Below are 18834 nucleotides of genomic sequence, written 5' to 3'. Positions count from 1 at the left end.
ATGTATAAGTTATAGGTGCCACTTGTTCTCAAGGACTTGATAAACAGTATACTCCAGTACAGCACCAGGCTTCAGAATGTAATGTATAATAGTACAAAACACACAAAATAAAGATGTTAACAAAATGACATGTAGTTAACCTCTGAAGAACATGAAGTCAGGACAATTGTATGAGATATGAGAGGTTAACAATGGGCTGCATCTCCCCTGAGGCCCAGACAGACCCCTAATTTGATTAAAAGGTGCCTTAACATCAGCCCATGGGGGCATGGGGACACTAATCAAACAAATAACATTATTTACAATATGCTGAGATTTTTTTCGGTGAAGAGGAGTAGTTCAGAGGTCATTCTGTTCTTGCTTCTGTCCTGTAATCAACTTAGTAACTGCTGGTCAAAATGAAATAAACCTTTAGGAACTTAAGCAGCCAACTTCATTTCTGTCCTGGAGATAAAACTGCAAGAAAAAAAACATTGTGTATTTATTTATCGACATTAAATCACATTGCCACAACCAGCTTGAAAAATGCAGCGTTTATTTTACCTTTTTCATCATTTCTTTTCTTTCTTTGAATGTTTATCAAAGTCTGGTTACAGCAGTGAGCCAGAGTATTTATTCATTATGTTAGGGTTTTGGCTTTGAAGGCCTGAGAAAATTCAGGAATTTACAAAACCGAAGCTGATTCCAATTCATGTGAGTCGATGCACCAACCTGCCGGGCGGGATTGCTGAAGCGTACAGACACATGCCGCCTTGGACTGAGCGGGGCGCACAGAACCACGCGTGTATGGTCATTGCTTTTAGCAGGTACAGGGTTAATATCCAGTTGAAATGGATAGTGTGGGCCCTGTCTATCACATTGTAATCTGAACCACACCAAAGCGCATTATAGTGAGAGTATGTGCTTCATGTGGTTTCTGTGTTAAAAGGGGGACTATAGGGTTACAGTAAGTATTAGAAATTCTTAGTACCTAAGATAAAAGGCAGATAAATGTTTTTGTAAAAAATATCTATCTGTATGATTAAAAGTTACATGTCTGGAGTCAATGTCATGAACTTTAGTAACTGAGGAAAATCTGTCAGTGTTTGCCTTCTTCACTGGTTATGTGTGCATTATCTCTCTGTTTTTCTGCTTCCTAATTGGTTGTCTTCTACTTTGTTATCTCATCAATTCTATTGTGTGAAATCTTTCTTTCCCTAAAAGTTTGTCCTCAATTGTATTAAAGGAAAAAGATTCCACCGAATCGCATTACAGCAAAAATAATTCTCAAAGACGCACTAGCCATAGGTTTCTCATCCAGCCTACTGTAGTTTCCTAAAGATAATCACCTGGAATTTACATGGAGGTTGTCTGGCAAGATATCGGCAGAACCTCGAGACTGACCATCTAAATGATCATTTATGCTGTTTCTCCGGCAGTTCTGCCAGTCTCCCGCCCAAGTTACAGCAGGAGATTGGGAGAACCCCGTAGAAATTCTGCGGCAAGATTTATAACATACCCAATAAAGAAATTGAACAATTTAGAAAATAATCATAAATGTACCCATCCCAATTTCCAATCTGTCTAGCAACTGAATCCCTCGACCCAACCGAACCCCATAGGGTCAACATCTCTGACCTTGGGTGCATCCTCTTCAATACTTCATGGCGTACCCTGGCCTACTCAGCTGAACCCTGATTTGAGAACTAACATGAAAAAAAAGTAACCAAGATCTTCTGATCCGGCCTAGGTCTGACCAGAAGTGTTGCCGTGTGAGAATTGCACCTGGCAGGACCTGACCTTGAATAATGCGGGTGAGCCTAGGTGTAGAAAATGGCTGTGACTGAGAGCTTTCTTGCTGGTGCATGGGAAATCGTGTGCTATTGAAGAGTTTAAAGTCCTGCAGCAGCTTCAAGGGGCTGGCACTGGCATCTGTCAAGTATGGAAGACTGCAAGCTGCTAACAAAACATCATGGCGATGAATTTCTGCAGAGGTTCTCCTGCTCGTCTGCTGTAGCTTGTTTTGAAAAGCCACCGAAACTCTGGAAAAATAGCGTAAATGGTGGATGAGCCGGAGAACCTTCATGGAAGTTCATTTCCCATGTCCGGAAGGAACATGAGATGGAGGACTGCAACCTATTTTTCTGATGGCACTATAGGAATTCTCTCTGAGTGGGTGTGCACACTGTCAACATCACAATCAACATCCTATATATCTGGAGGGAATGTAGGGAGAAGTTTAATGACCTTACCAGGTCATCCAAGTAGGAGAAAGCACAATTAACTTCTATTAATGCAGTCCACAAAGCACATGTAGCTGTGCACCAAGATTGTTCTTCAAAAAAATTATGAGCATCTTTCGCTGGGTGGCAGGGATGTGATACTTATACGTTCTCCTCATAATTTAAGGCACTGCAGGCGAAGGCATATTTGTGAAGGAAATGGGAAAATGCAGACAGGATTCTTAATGCACATTTGCACGTTAAGAGAAAATGTCGTGTACAAGACGTTGTTCATTGGCTCACGCAACTGTTATCAGGTTGTTTTCTGCAGTATCTTTAGGCTCCAGCTGCTGATTCTCCTTCTGTTCCTGTTCTCGGTCTCCATGATGTACCTGGGCCAGTGACAAATGATTTGTTGTGTCACAATGTCCCATGACAAATTATGCGAATTTCTACATTTAATGCAGGGTGTAATTTTTCTGGCTGAATATTGCAATTTTGTATTAAAAAGTTCCTGGAGACAGTGAAAATATTCTATTAGATCATGGCTGATCTGTACCTCAACTCCATTTACTCACCTTTGCTCCATATTCCTTGATATCCTTACCTAATAAAAATCTAGTGATCTCACTCTTGAGAATTTCAATTGACCCAGCATTCACAGCTTTTTGGGAGGGAGTTCCAGATTTCCACCACCCTTTCTGTGGAAAAAGTGCTTCCTGATTTTGCCCCTAAGTAGTCTGGCTCTAATTTTAAGATTATGCCCTCTTGTTCTGGATTCCCCCACCAGAGGAAACAGTTTCTCTGTATCTACCCCATTGAATCTCTTTATCATTTTCAATACACCGATTAGATCACCCTTCAACATTCTAGATGCAAGAAGTACAAGCCAAGTTTATGCAACCTGACCTCATAACTTATCCTTTAAACCCTGGTATCATCCTGGCGGATGTGCACTGTACCTTCTCCAATATATCTTTTCTGAGGGTCGATGCCCAACAATGACCACAGTAGTGTAGATGGGGTCTGACCAATGTTCTGTACATCACCTTCTCACTTTTGAATTGCAGCTCCCTTGAGACAAAGACTAGCATTCTATTTTGATTACCTCATTTGATTAATTTTTGCACGTGCACTAGCTTTAATTATGGTTTCTGACCAGATCTGAGTGAAAACAGCTCACTTGCTGCAACAAACCAAGGGGGAGAAATTGGGTGAGTAGCGCCACCTGTTAGCGCCTAAAGAGGCAGTCAGTGGCTGTAGTGCCACTGGCTGCGTCTCCCGCGATATTCAGTAGGGGCGCTAATGGTGGCGTTAGGCTTTTGCGCTGCGCCGCCACCGATGACGTCATCGGTATGCGCAGCGCCCCATTCGTGCCCCGTTCACGATATTTGGTAGCGAAAGCCGCAGTTGCGCCGCTCACTACCCGCGCCCGGTTCATGGGGCCTTACTGTGCCGGCAGCGGCGCAAGTTAAGGTGGAGGTGCGGGGCGGCTGCTTTTTCGGCGGCCGTCTGCCAGCACCTCTGTCCCCAGCCTCCTAACCTCCCCCCCCCCCGCGGCATTGCCGGCTGTTTCCCGAGAGCCCGGCACTTCTCCTTGGTGCCGGGCTCATTTGCCGGCACTCGCGATCGGGGATCGTGCTGATGCAGGCACCTCCCCCTTAACAGTGGGAGGAAGGCCTGCAGTACCGCAGCGTGCCGTGCCGCAGCGTGTGGCGCTGCGGCACGTTGCGCTGCGATAATCAGTTTTAGCGCCCTAAGAGGGACATGGAGCGCCTCGAGCCTCGCCCCGTCTCCCTCGAGCGGCACTGAAACTGAATTTCTGGCGATCGGAATTACTCCGATCGCTGCACTAAATCCTGCGCTCAGGCGACTTTTGCGCCACTTTGGCGCCCCAACCCAATTTCTAGGCCCATGTGTTCTAACTATGTCTCAATTACTTCGATATATCTGATGACTAGTACCTTTTTAAGTTCCAAATTCAGTAGGGAAGTTTGAGCTACATCAAAAGGTGTTTTGTGGGGATCCTCTGTGACTCAAACTGCTCTGTTTGGAGCTGTGATTTTCTGTAACCATCAGTTTCTTGATGATCAGGCTGTTGGTGCACCAGTTCACTGCTATTGGCTGAGGTACCAGGTTCACCTACATTCAGAAGATGACTATTCCATTGTTCCAGCAGGTTACCCTTTAGGAGTGAAATCAAGAAGCACTTTTTCCACACAAAGAATAGTGGAAATCTGGAACTTGCAGCCCCCACCACCACCATTCTCCACTCCCTCCTATCCTGAAAATATCGTGGGCGTTGGATCAATTAAAATTTTCAACTCTTGAGTCCGTTAGATTTTTGTCAGGTCAGGGTATAAAGTGATTGGGCGCAAAGGTGGGTAAATGGAGTTGAGGAGCAGATCAGCCATGATCTAATAGAATGACGGAACAGACACAAGGGGCTGAATGGCTTACTCCTTTTCCTGTGTACACACTGTTACAGCACACAGTATATAAGTGTACATTACTGTGGTACACCTCACGCATCACAGTACTATACCAGCACAGACCACAGTATTGCAATATCATACATCACAGTATTATATGATCACAATACTGCACACTACAGTACTACACTAGTATGCATTGCAGTTACAGACCGCAGCACTATATCAGCATGCTAGAACAGTTGTACCAATACATCAGGCCATACCACAGCACTGAATTATTACAATGTACAGTTTGAAAACTGTTATCCCTTTTAAGAGTTTAGAGCTTTGTTACATGTGCATTTAATGTGAAGGATTTATCTGCACAACAACATAATTCATTTAATATTTTTTGAACATATATATATTGTCAAATGTGGCATGAGGTCCCATGTGTGACCACCACAGAAAGACAGACTGCCTTTTAGTAATCCATAAACAGACACAGTGGCATCTATCCAGACACATTTTGTTATCTGCAGTACAGTTACACAATCATACAAATGAATGAACACACAAATAAACATTAATCTGGATTGTCCAGACACTGGTTGGACCAGCAGGCTTTACTCACAACTTGTCAGCAGGGGTTCCTTGTGGTTTGCTACCAGGTTAGAGGTCAGAGGTGTCAGTTCAGCATCAGTGGACCTTGTCAGAGGTGGACAGTGGATTCTACTGAGAGACAAACCAACACGGACCATTGCTCTTATGGGAAAATTGAGGCCTTTCTTTTTAAATTCATGATGACATCCATTTCCACTGAAACTCATCATGTGTGGATTAGAAGAACTACCCAGTCTTATGACTGACAATCACTCCCAGATCCACTGACTGATGTGGGGGAAAAAAACATTCTAAAAAGCTATTTATTGATTGCTCCTTTATTATAGCAACACGCACACACACAATTATTTGTATTTGAACTGAAGTAATAGGGCTTAATGCTTTGGGATTCAAATCAAGGGAGTGCAATGTAAGAGCAAAATATTAACAGATGTCCTCTTGAGTCTGAAACTGGTTAGTGGTCATAAGGTCCTTCTCTCCGTCCGCTCTCAGTCCTTCCATCAGAGATAAGCATTAAGGTATTCAAACTTCAAATAAAAAAACAGAAAATTCCAGAAAGACACAGCAGGACAAACAATACCTGAAGGAGAGATAGGTTAGTGTTTTGGGTGGGACCATCATTAGAACTAGAGGAAAAGTCCACATTGAAATGTTAACCTGTCATTCTCTTTCAAACACTGCTGTTCATTTCCAGAACTTCCTGTTTTTATTTCATATTTTTTGTTCTATTTATAATAAAACTGCATCTGGATCAACAATGTCTTTAGAAGGCATCTTCTTTGGGGCTTTGAGCATCTCATGGACAATTTTTGTGTTCATTACTCTTTAGATATTTAAATATTTTGGGTAGAAGCACTTGTACTTCTTTACTGATTAGGCTGTAGAGGTTGATGGTGTGCAATTTTTAATTAGTCAGTGTACATGAGAATATGACATAAGAATAATTTATTACCATGTCATAGAGTCATAATGGCACAGAAGGAGGCCATTCGGCCCATCGAGTCCGTGCCGGCTCTCTGTAGAGCAATCAGCCCGTCCCATTTCCCCGCTCTATCCCCGTAGCCCTGAAAGTTTATGGGCTCGATTTTCATTGGGCCGTTGAGGCGGGATTGGAGGCGTGTGGGGGGTTAAAATTGCAAAAACTGGCGGGTGGGCCCAACCACGCCTCCATCCCGCCTCCAAGCAATTTTCATTAAATCGTGTCTAATGGTCCCATCTCCGTCCCGCCTCCAAGAGGCAGGATAGGCTGTTAAGGCCCTTAACAAGCACTAAATTTCCTCTATAATGCCATTTTGCTAGGCCTTGGTGATTTTAACCCTTTTCCGACGTGAAGCACGCCTGTTCTGAAACACAACAGTGAAACCTGGCGGGAGCACAATTGGATTGCTGACTATTAGCTGCAGGTCAACCATTAAATAGGATATTTGATCAGCCATCATTTGCAGGTGGCAGGACTTTGTTGTCTCAGGTCTGGGGGAACTTTTAGAAGGCATAACCACAGCTGTGGAAGTTTGGAGCCTGACACCCATCTCCAGTGTGACCTCCTGGGAAACCCCTCTCGCCACCTTCACTGAGCGCTTCATCAACTGAGGCATATGCCAAGTAATCCTAAGCCTTCAATGTGGAAGTCTCATTAGCGAAAAGACACACGCCACAACTACAGCAGTAGCCATCAGATTTTTTATTTACAGTAATCATCTGATGGCTTTTTAACATAAAACATCAAATTTCACCCAAGTGACTACCCTTGTGACTATTTGTGCAGTAACTTTCTCTTACGTGTGCTCCTACGCGGTGCTTCCCCTGTGGCTTCAGCAGATGTGGAGGCCCCTTGCTCACATTCTTGCTGCTCCTGTCTCGATACCTTTGGCGGGTGTCCTCTGGGGTTGAGAACCTGTGAGGGCTCGTCAAAAGTCTGCTGCTCCTGCGGCTGTGCAGGGGTTGAGACGCCAATCTCAGATGGGTGTGGACTCAGGTGGGGCTCTGACCGAGGGCTCTGCAGTGGCATAGAAGTGTGAGCGCTTGGAGAGGAGCCCCCACTTCCTTGATGTCTGCCACCAACTTCCCTCTCGTGGGTCAGGTCCCCCTCAGCGCTTGCAAGTGGCTTGAGAGCACCTTGCTGCACATCAGGGGGGCCATGGGGACCCGTATCTGTACTGGCAGTCCTACGCAGAAGGACTTCCATGAAGGTCTGGTTTCTCTGTTCAATAGATGACCATCACTCCTCCAGAGATGTCATTCTATTTAGAACACTCACCATGTTTTCTGCACTCTGGTGACTTATCACCTCCATGGAGGTTGCCATCCTTTCCATGGTGATGTGTTCATGCATCAATGACTCCACAAAGGCTCTGCTCATGTTCGCTATGGACTCCTCCATTCGCTCCACACTTGCAGCGACCCTGGAGACAAAACCTGCCAGAGACTCCTGCATCTGTTCCTGGAGTTCCAGCACCGCTGATCTTGTGGATGGACCCAGAGGCAGAGGGTCGACATGCAGCTGAGCCGAGCTGACAGAGTCCTGCGTCCTCCAACTAGGACTCTCCACTGCTGTCCCTGTCTGCACAATCTGCTGATGCTCACTTGTGAGCTGTGATACGCCAGGTGACAACACTACTCTATCTCGCGATGGTCCCACCGAGGTCTGAGTGTCTGCGCTGGTGCTGGGTGTGCTGAATTCTGCTGACGCTGCACCCTCAGAGGTTGCAGCTTCCTCTGAGGAGTCTGGATGTTCAGGCTCTTCCTCCTGGCTAGTGGGGACGGGTGTTTGCGATGGTCCTGTGGGGGTGTAAAGGAAAGAGTCAGAGATGTGATGCCAAGGTTACATGCACATTGCATATTGCAGATGATCATAAGTCCATCTGTTAGAGCTTCAGAATCATTATCAGCAACTCATGCAATGTCAGAGAGAGATGGAAAACTATCCTGTCACCAGCTTGCTGTGATGCACCCGTCTGTCCGTCCCCCACTTGTGCATCGTCCTCCACTCCCACGATCTCCAGGACCGCATCCTCCCAGGGGGTGAGGTGGGCTACTGAGGGTGGCCCTCCTCCTATCCTTGCTCTTTCTCTCTTATTGTGAGCCCTCTTTTCCTGCAATGAGGGAGACTAGTGGAGTTTGAGTGAGAATGAAGGAGCGAGTGTAGTGAATCCATAGCATAGATGCTTAGAAGGAGACAAAGATGGAGTGAGGTGGTAAGACCAAGGGCCCTCCCTGTGTGCTGTCAGTTGTTTTCGTAGCATCACAGTGATAGGGAGTGTGAGGGCTGCATAATCAAATAGTTAGGTGAATGTGACCATAGAGAGAGAGGGAATGGGTAAGGGTACATAGATGTCAGTGTCAAGCGGGATGTGGAGGAAGAGATTGCTAAAGCTGAGTGCTGGTGAGGAGAGGCAATGGGGATCAGATTGAGGGTGATAGGAAATTCATACTCACTTTTCCAGTGCGCAGAAGGTCAAGAAATCTCTTCCTGCACACTGAAGCCAGATTCTGCGGGTTACTGACAAAGAGTTGACCTCCTCTGCCACCTGGACCCACACAGCCTTGCTTTGCTGGGGAGGCTTCTTCCTCCCTGAAGAAGGGAAGAGCACCTCTTTATATGCTCTTGCTCCCTCCGCTAAAGCCTGCAGGGCAATGTCATCGAAGCGGGGTGCAGACCTAGGTCTCTGGCTGGCCATTCTTTCTGCAGGTGCCTCTCACTGCAAAGGCCAAAAGGTTGGCAGTCTGCAGAAGAAGCAAGGCTTGTTGTAGACCTTAAATGCAGCAGCAATGGTGACGTCATCGGAGGTGACTTTTAGACTGGAAAAACTCATTGGCCATGGTTTCCCACACGTTGGAACTCAATTTTCCAATTAAGTTAAAATCGCATCATTCTCCCACATCGATTTAGAATCGGGTGGCTAACACGAAATGTGGATTACACGACCCCAGCCCGCCCCAGTATCAAAATCCAGCCCTATTTCCCTCAAGTACCTATCCAGTCTCCCCTTGAAAACATTCAGTGTCTCCGCTTCAACCATTTCCGTCGGCGGCAAGTTCCAGGTCCTCCCCACTCGCTGCGTAAAAATGTTTTTCTTCACGTCTCCCCTGTATCTCTTGCCCAAAACCTTAAATCTGTGTCCCCTAGTCCTTGTACCATCAACTGGTGGGAACAGCCTTTCCCTGTCTAGCCTATCCAAACCCGTTATAATCTTGTACACCTCTATCAAATCAGCCCACAACCTCCTTTGCTCTAATGAAAACAAATCCAGCTTCTCCAACCTGTCCTTGTAGCTAAGATCCCCCATCCCCGGAACCATTCTGGTAAATCTCCTCTGCACCCTCTCAAGTGCCTTCACATCCTTCCTAAAGTGTGGTAATGTTTTGGGGATTAAAGTCCTGTAGCAAGGTCATTGATTCAAAGAAATTACAACACAGAAAGAGGACACTTTGCCCATCATGTTTATGCTGGTGTTTGCACTTTAACTGGAGATACCAACTGTAACCCCACTCCCCTGGCTTTTCCCTGCATCTTTTTATATCATTCCTTTTCAAATAGTTATCCAGCTCTATTTTTAATGATGTTATAGTCTCTGCCTCAATAGTCACATGCAGTAAAACAATTCAAGTTCGAATAACTCTCTGAGAAAAATTCTTCTAACTTCTCCTTCCTTCTTCTGGCAATAATCAGGAGTCCGTGCCCCCTTCTTACCCACTTACCAACCAGTGGAAACAACCTTTTCCTATTTATCCTTTTGAAAGCTTTCATATTCTTTTAAAACCACGATTATATTCCACGTAATCTGTTTCAGTGAAAAGGTCCCAATTTTTCAAACTTTTCTTGAGGTACAGTATTTGGATTTTTGTAATATTTTACTTTTTTTTTATTGCTCCATTCTTTTCAAATCGAAATATTGATTTCAATTTGGAAAAAAGCTGACAAATTCTACCAGACACTGAGTGATTCAGCGGCAGATATGATATCATATCACTGAAGATAAACTTCACAGCAAAATGAGTGATGAAGTTACAAATAATGTGCTCATGAATGATATGTAAATGAGAGCAATCCGCACTAAGGCTGATATTTTTAACCCAATTCAATAAACTTGCCTGTGTTCACGCCTATAAATTGCCCTCTGCAATAGTAGGTCTTGGATCAGTGGACAATAACTGGGAGCAAGTGATTGAAGCAGGTGGATATACTGAAACAATGTTCCCTCTAAATTGTCTTTGTTATGTGCTGCCCGTTTATTTCAATGCGTGGTCCCTTTAAATTTCTGCGCACACATTTCAAATGGAAAAGCTTGTGAGCAGCCTGCGCAATACCTTGGAGATTACTGCGCGGCCACGCATGCGCACAGCTTAGAGGGAACATTGTACCGAAAGCCTTAAAATTAGTCAGACTTTCCAAACTGTCTAGTCATTTGATGGTTTAAAGAGGCTCTCCTTACTTATGTATCAGGACATGAATCTTGATGGTTCCTTGGCAGGCTTATGAAGAGGAACCCGTACAATTCTTTGGTGGCCTGCCAGATAACTGGGATAGCAGGGGAGGAGCGACCTTTGGATAACTGGGATCGTAGGGGAGGAGTGACCTATTGAGAGGGGAACATGTTTCCTGACAGTGTAATGAAGAGGGAGATGATTCCTTGATGAGCCAAATGGCCTCTGCTCGTTCCAAGTTTTCTTACGCAGTGTAATGATTTCCACTTCACTTTGTGATGTTGCATTTTGAGGGGAGAGGAGAGATGCATCCAAGTTTCCTCATGGCACAGGATGGCTCTCCTCACTTGATATTTTCTCTCTATAGATTTAAATATACTGAAACAATGTTTCCTCTATGGACCTTGTTCCAGTTCCAAGGCCTAAATCTGAATCCAAGATCAAATGTGAAACCTGTATAAATCCAAGCTCAGTATCTCACCCAATATCTATTTTTATACTATTGTCTTATGTTTAAAAATATAATTAAATTTGTGATTTTTTTTTCCATCAGTTTACCTCAGAATTAAAACAAAACTCATCATGCAGAGTAGAATATTGTAAATGACCTAATTGCATTGCTGGTTCAGCCATAGAATAGCTCTGTGACAGGGCAAAGAGGAGGACAATTATTGAGAAGGACAGGAGGAATCTAAGGTATAATGGAGGATGTATTAGAGTGGAGAATATATTACATAGGTGGCATATTTAGCTGTGGTTGGGAATAAAAGGATTGTTGATTGAAGAAGGATATTAATGTAGAATGGTGTAAAGGATGGAGAAAAGTTCAATGAGTTTAAGGAATTGGAAATTGAGATGAAATTGTATATTGGAAGGTTGTTGTATAATTATAAAGGATGAAGAACAAAGGAGATGCAAGTTAAAATAAATTAAGTGAAATATATAAAATGCACATTAAAATGTATTTATATATGATGGCCCTGAGATTCCACTGGATGCCAGCCTGACTGGGGTTGCACCTGTAGGTGCTCTCCGATACAAACACCCCTGCCAGAACTTGTGGGGTCAATGGGAGGGCACCTCATTTGCAAGGTGCCCACCTGCCCAATATGCCTTGAAACTGGCGCGAACTCCCACACATTGTCGGGGATTTGCTTGCCCTCCGCCAAACCCTGCCACCACTCTGATTGGCCTCTGAGCAAGGGGCCTGATCAAAGATTGTTTTTTTTAATTGTTCTCTTTTGCTCTCCAGGCTGTTTGGCAGGCCTGGACTCCACCCTTGCGGCACACATGCACCCTTTAGAGGTAGGTACCTTTACAGGTAGGTACCTTTACAGGTAGGTACCTTTAGAGGTAGGTACTTTTACAGGTAGGTACCTTTAGAGGTAGGTACTTTTAGAAGGAGGTACTTTTACAGGTAGGTACCTTTAGAGGTAGGTACTTTTAGAAGGAGGTACTTCTCACCTTCTCCATGTACCAGCTGCCATTGATACACTTGGGTCCATCCAGGGACAGGAGCAGGCAGTCTCGGGTTTACGAAATCGCCATCTCTTGCCCTGCTCTGAGATTGTTATTTGCTTTCTAAGCGGATGATGGAGGTCTCACTCCTTACAAATCAAATAGGAAACTAGCAGCAACAGTGGAGATCCAATGTAACCAGGTCTCCCCCATTTCTTCATTCATTTTGCCAGACTACTATATATGGCATGAGTATCTACTATATGTGAAATTCAGTACGTGAGGTTTACCATTCCGTGAAAATTTATTATAAGTACCTGCAGTATGTGCTACTCCTGTAGGTGACGCTGTGATGGCTATTTTCAGTGTTAAAGGGTGACTGTCCCTATGACCCGTACAGTATCTGCAGTTTATAGTGACAGTGTAGACCAATGATGCTCTCAGTAAATCTTCCTGAGCCTCCATTTTTCCTTCCGTTCTCTGAAATTTCCAATTTCCAGAAAAAGGGTTTAAAACCAAATTTTTAAAAATCCAAAAATTATATATTTCACAATAATACGATTACATTTCTCTACCAAAAAGCGTTTTGTGTCTTTGCAGCATCTGCGCTGTTTTGTTTCGTGACAAATTTGTGACACAGGAAGTAAGTAAGCGTGACAGCAGGAAGTGCGTACAGTCACAGGAAAACGAATGCTGTATAAATATATACAATGTATATAATTATGTAAAATATATTACAATTCAAGAGCTTGAAGCTGATGACCTTGATGAGGTGCTGGTGGGATGGACTCGCGGGCTCCCTTTTTGATGCTTCATTAGGACTGCTGTAAGCTTTCTGTCGATCTCCTTGGAATGGAATTGGGCAGCCGTGAGCACAACTTACCCAGAATTAGGCCACAGGAGAAAGAGAGGGAAAGTATCTCTAAATTACGTATAAATAAAATTTTCAAACTCCTTGGGGGCTAATAAAGTCAGGAATAGCATTATGACTCCTATCTATCATGTGCTCTCAAAGACAGTTGTTATCCATCATGGCAGACCAATAGCCTTTGAGTCATGTGCTCATACATTTCTGTGAGAGAGACTTGGAAAATGAGATAAACATCATGCAATCAGAAGAGTATAATAAATTGCATTTGGAATTTAACAAAATAGCAAAGATATTGATCTTTAAAAGCAAGAAAATGCAATCCTAATCTCAGTCAAATCCAGGAAACAGATTAATGTAGCTTACTTTTGATAATATTGATTGGGGGAAACTTAATATCTTTTTTCCCTTATTACAACATAGGCTGTTACAAAGAAATCGCTATCTAGGAGAGTGGAAAATCAATACAAAGTTTACCAGACATCATAAACAGTTTCCAGGATCTAAACAGCACAGCAAGTGTATGGAACTAGTAGCCAGGAAAGAAAGTCATCCATAGGGAATTCTCCCAAAGGATTTTTATTTTCATGAAATGTTATTTTTATATCCCAGTTTCGGAATTCTGGTGTGTAAACAGTCGCGATGAGACTCTGCTTTTTTTCTCTTTCAAGGCTTTGATCAGAGGATGTTGGATCTGAAGGTAATTTTTTCCAAAATCTATAATCCTTTGTGGTGATGTCAGTAGAAGCTGATGTCTGCTGTGGATTGTGGCAGTCATCCAGGTATTGCCTCCTGCTGATGTATCCGAGCACCATTTTATATTTATTACAGGGATGCATAAATAACGTTAAAAAAAAAACCAAAGGGAAATGATATAGCTCATAGGCTCCAGGATGGTCAAATAGACAGTCTTTGATTTCCTCCCTATACTTTGCTTCAATACACTACCTACTTGGCTTACTGCTTAGTACAGTATGTCTGTAACTCTTATGCATTGAGTTTCGCACAAACCTAGCAGTAATTAGCTTGGCTATTGACACGTTCTGTGGGGATAATTACAGAGTTGCATTAAATTGGAATTGAGTCATATCAATAGAACAATGGTTCCTCTCTGTCTCTTCCGCCTTTTTTTCTTCCCACCCACCCCCTCTCCAGTTTAAATGGACAGTCGATGTCAGCTGTTGTGAGAGCAGTATGTCTTCAGTTAATGTGGAATTAATTAATACCTTTTAAAGAGGTGGACAAACATCTGGTTTTAAACAAAACAGGATTGAAAGTTACATGGACAACTATAGACAGAGATGAACAAATTCTTTGGGCTGGATTTTGTCAATGGGAAGCTTTTGGAGGCGGGTCTGCTGCTTGCCGGCTTTCAATCCCGCCTCCATCAGCTTCTGGCCAGCCAGAGGGATTTTCCCCTTATTGACATTGTTAAGCCCGCCCAGCGGGCTCAGCAGGCCATTTAGGGGGAAGTCAGTGACAGAGGACGTCAACATCAGACGGCTATCTGTCAAGATTTTTTGAAAGAAGAAATGTCAGCATTTGACAGCTCTGTGAAGCTGTCAAACACTGACATTCTGTGTAGTGTGATGAGCCCTTGTGTTCAGGACTCATCAAACCTTTCTACTTTACAGAAATCACCTGGCTGTTCCAACAGCCAGTCTGTGATATCTACAATGGAAATGTCGGGACTCCGGCTCCACAGCGGCTGAAGGCTGTAGGCAGAAACAAAGGTAAGTGAACATTTTCTAACACTTTTCACTCACCTTACATACTTACCACTCCACAGTTGTATCCATCACTCACCTCTACATTGCACTTTCAGACCCCTCCGACCCCTGTAGACCTCGTACTCAGCTCCTCCACCCTGGCGGGATTCCCCGAGGTCGGGAAGCCTGCACTTCGAAATGAAAAATGGGGATAATCCTATTTTCTGCCTGTTAACTACCTGTTAACAGGCAGTTAATAGGCTTTAATCCCTTTCCTGCCTCGAGGAGATGGGACCCGGGGCGGGACGGCTTCCCGCCTCCTGGCAAGAGGGCACGGAGGTGGGATGGGGCGGGTTTGCCACCCGCCCCCAAATTCTGCAACTTTACCGGCAGTCCCGCCTCCATACTCGCCTCCTCGGGGCTGACAAAATCCAGCCCAAATGTTTTGCGATAGTTCCTGAGCTGCTGGGACCATGTCATCAGCGGAAAGTGGGAAAAACAGAAGTCAGTCAGTCACCTTTTCAGGCCTAAGACCTGTCCTCACACCTCAGGAAGTGTCTTAGGTCTGAAGTGACTGATGTCTGTTTCTCCACAGATGCTGCCTGACTGACTGAGTATTTTCAGCTACTTTCTCTTTTTATTTTAAGATTTGCAGCATCCGCAGTATTTTGCTTTTTGTCACTTTAAAGTAATTGGCACTCAATAGTAGAGGTGGTAGAGTTAGTGATATTTTGGAGTTTTTTTGAGGGGGGGGGAAATCAGGGAATAATTTTGTGCAAATCTCCCTCAAGAGATTAAGCAGGTGAAAAAAGGAAGATATGTATTTATGTAGCAATTTATCTGAGCATATTGCTCAGAAACGTCTCAAAGTGTTTCACACAACTTTGAAATGCAGGGAAAGTTGTTTAATGTCACAATGGGCTAATGTCACAGTGGGATGTCTATGTTAGGGTAGATTGTACGTAGTCGCTGAAAGTTTGATGGACTGAATGACTCTTTCCTCCATGCTTTCGTGTGTTCTTCTGTTGCAGAGAAATCTAATTACAATAAATCAGGTATTACTAGATGTTATTTTCAGTTCTGTACCAAAGATGGAAGAAACTCTTTTCCATCACTGGAGTAAATATATTTTTATTAATTTGCAGTAAAGCCCTATTATAAGTGCATCCCAGTTTCAAATGATTCTTACAAGCAGTATGTTGTAATGTAGGTTAATGAGAAAGGTTGGATGTTTAATAAATTTTCTTATGATTGGAATATTCTCAATAGCAGGCTTCCCCTAATATTATACTTATTAGAAGCTAGCTGCTGCAGGTTCCATTTGATGCAGGTTTTCTCAAGTCATAACATTTCTAAAAAATCTTGTGTGAACTAAACCATAACTTTTGGCTATTCAATTGTGTTGTGCATCATCATTGATACCGATGCTTCTCTCACCCGCTATCATTTATGGACACTTCCTAGCAGGAGTCACTGGAGAGCATTCAGACACTGGAACCCCGAGCTGATTTTTACTCCTTCCCCAATGCAGGGGAACTTTGGCCAATTTTAGAACCCCGACTGCCATTCCGGCAGAGGCCAGCTAACTCCGCACAAACCAGGGACCATACTTGCATCTTTCTGGTCAGTTCCACACTAGGCAATTAATTACCTATCGAAGTACTGGGGAGTTTCAAGCACAGTTAACTAGCCATTGTTGATGAAACATGTGTAAAGGCTGGATTTCTTTTTGATGTGTACCGAGGTGGGCGTGATGCAGTCGGATCACGAACGCACAATGGTGATCACTAATGGTGCTCAGACTGCCCACTGTTTCCAGATCTGGACTGGAACAAAGCTACAGTTAGCTTGTTTGAGAATACCTGAATCTACTTGCGTAGGAGTGGGCTGAGAAAGCAGCAAGGTCTGTGGCACGTGGATGTGGATGACTTAGCTGAGTTCAGTCAGTACCTTAATTTACATGTGTGATGACACAGACTCTATGAATTAGGAGGTCCCTAGTGGTCTATGGTGAAAAATCTTAAAATTTAGTGACTGTGTTTAATAATTCAAAAGTTGGCAAGTTAAACACTTGATTTACAAATACTTATAAAGAACAGGTTTATTATACATGGATTTCAAATGAAAGGAATATCATAAAGGCAAAGCATTCAAACTAAATTTGACAAAATATTTAATAAATCAGGAACATGCAATCCTGATTAAAATGACTGTAATATGCATTTGGGTATTATTTTCTCAGAATCAACTGTCAATTCAATCTATCAGTGAAAATTTCATATGTTTAAAGTGGAGTGTCCTGGGTCTTGATGGCGACGCTAACCTACCATGGAAAAAGTGGCTACTGTTTAACAACAGATCAGGCTTCATTTTTTTTTACTGTTATCCTGTTGTGTATATAATGTAATAATAGCAAATCAAAAATAATGGATGGGTGGCAGTGATTGAGAAGAAATGAATTGACTCTTGAGATCCAGGTAATAAGCCAGTTGAGCTTCACTCACATCATTTATTATGTGAGCCGAACCTCTTAATTAGATTATTTCATTGTATTTATTCCTACTTATATATGTGCATATGTCTTTTCATAGAGAATGAATAAACTACACGGAGGTTGTAAGTTGCAAATGGCAGATCTTTTATTATCTGCACTCCCATTAACAGCTGGTTCTATTCCGTGCCTTCAGCTGCCCCGGCCTTAAGCTCTGGAATCCCCTCCCTGAACCTCACCGCATCGCCACCTCTCTCTCCTCCTTTAAGACGCTCCTTAAAACCTTCCTCTTTGACCAAGCTTTTGGTCACCTGTCCTAATATCTCCTTACGTGACTCAGTCTCAAATTGTTTGATAACGCTCCTGTGAAGTGTCTTGGGATGTTTTACTACATTAAAGGCACAATATAGATGCAAGTTGCTGTTGTTATAAAGTAAAGTCTGTAGATTACTAATTTAATGGGTAGACAGGATGCAACTATTCCAAAGCATTCTTAAAGCAACGTGATCTGCATATTGGATATTGCACCATCTGCCAGATTATTCTCTATGTAATTTCAAACTTTACTACCTTCAGATTGTAGGTGAAGATTTCTGAATTACTGAGGAAGAAATTAATTTCTAAATTGAATCCAAAAGGTGTGATTTTGAAGATGCAAGTCTGAAGTAAGAGAGATTTGTTAACCCGATGTTCTATTGAATAACTGTTTTAAAAGCTCTGTGGGGCCACATTAAAGGGGCAACACCACCTCACCGGTAGGTTTGCGGTTAGGTTTCACTCCTGGAACCAGAAACAAAACTGCTCTCAAAGCTGTGGCAGTGTTCGTTACATCGTCCAGTGGACAAATCTGGCCATAGAACCTGCTGGACTGCAAACTGTTACAATACGTGCCCACAAGTGTGTCAGCCGTGGCTCAGTGGGTAGCACCCTCGCCCCTGAGTCAGAAGATTGTTGGACTTGAGCGCAAAAATCTCGGCTGCCATTCCAGTGCAGTGCTGAGGGAGTGCTGCACTGTCGGAAGTGCTGCCTTTCGGATAAGACGTTAAATGTCTGCTCCCTCAGGTGGACGTAAAAAGTCCCATGGCACTATTTTGAAGAAGAGCAGGGGAGTTATCCCCAGTGTCCTGGCCAATACTTATACCTCAACCAACATCACTAAAGCAGATTATCTGGTCATTATCACATTGTGGGAGCTTGCTGTGCGCAAATTGGCACATTTCCTACATTACAAAAGTGACTACATTTCAAAAAGTACTTCATTAGCTGTAAAGTGCTTTGGGATGTCCGGTGGTCGTGAAAGGCACTATATAAAATGCAAGCCTTTCTTTTTTTTTTCTCAGTAGAAAATACTGTGTGGTGATTAGGAGCTGGGGTCCTGACTGACTGACTTATTTCCACTTACTAGCCCGGTTACCTGAGACCAACTGTTGTGGCAAAACCACTGGCCCAGCTGATGTCAGCTTCTATAAGACAGATCTGGATTCAAACCTGGGACCTTCCTTCCTGGTCTGTTTGGCTCAGTGCCATCGCTCGACAGTGCATTGATCATTCGAGCAGCTCCTATTTTTGTCTTTAAAGCAAGCTATAAATCAATGCGTTACCGCTGAACAATGCAGCAAGGCCCTTCACTATACAAGAGAGCTGG

The 18834-nt window shown here is 43.4% G+C and overlaps 1 long non-coding RNA gene across 1 annotated transcript in view; it reads left to right on the top strand.

Annotated features, from left to right (window-relative positions):
• The window catches only part of LOC147107787 (uncharacterized), a 178853-nt gene that overhangs the window by 29664 nt on the left and 130355 nt on the right, over positions 1 to 18834 (top strand). The gene's annotated exons all lie outside the window — the stretch shown is intronic.

The sequence above is a fragment of the Somniosus microcephalus genome, chromosome 14, assembly GCF_052327205.1.
Source record: "Somniosus microcephalus isolate GS21.2 chromosome 14, FLI_Smic_1.0, whole genome shotgun sequence".
In the NCBI taxonomy this organism is placed as follows: domain Eukaryota; kingdom Metazoa; phylum Chordata; class Chondrichthyes; order Squaliformes; family Somniosidae; genus Somniosus; species Somniosus microcephalus.
The sequence above is the reverse complement of the archived record's forward strand: the minus strand, read 5'-3'. Positions and strand labels throughout refer to the sequence as shown.